We start from the raw sequence: 379 nt of genomic DNA on the forward strand, positions 1-379 counted from the left end.
TTGGCCTAACTAGATGGAAACCCTTTAAAAGAAGGCTTAAATCCTCCCTGAGAACAGAAATCCCAAGCAGCAGAAAGAAGAAAAACTAAACACCTCTATGTTTGGAGACCTTCACACTCACTTTGTTATTGCTCATTTGCTGGTTAATTTGGCTGGCATGTAGTGACCCAGCTTGTGACTATTCAGCCTTTTCTGGACATTCCTTCAACTCATGGTTGAGGGTTTTCACCTTCTTGTTACTGTCCATTCTTAACCTTGTGCTCTTGGACTTTCAGCTTTCTAGCTAGCCCCATAATTAATTGTTTGGGTAAGAAAATTCCGTGAAATAAACCCTATCATTCATGTATATATTATATATAAAATATATAATATAATATAA

The sequence above is a fragment of the Octodon degus genome, unplaced genomic scaffold (assembly GCF_000260255.1).
Source record: "Octodon degus isolate 3935 unplaced genomic scaffold, OctDeg1.0 scaffold00729, whole genome shotgun sequence".
Lineage (NCBI taxonomy): Eukaryota > Metazoa > Chordata > Mammalia > Rodentia > Octodontidae > Octodon > Octodon degus.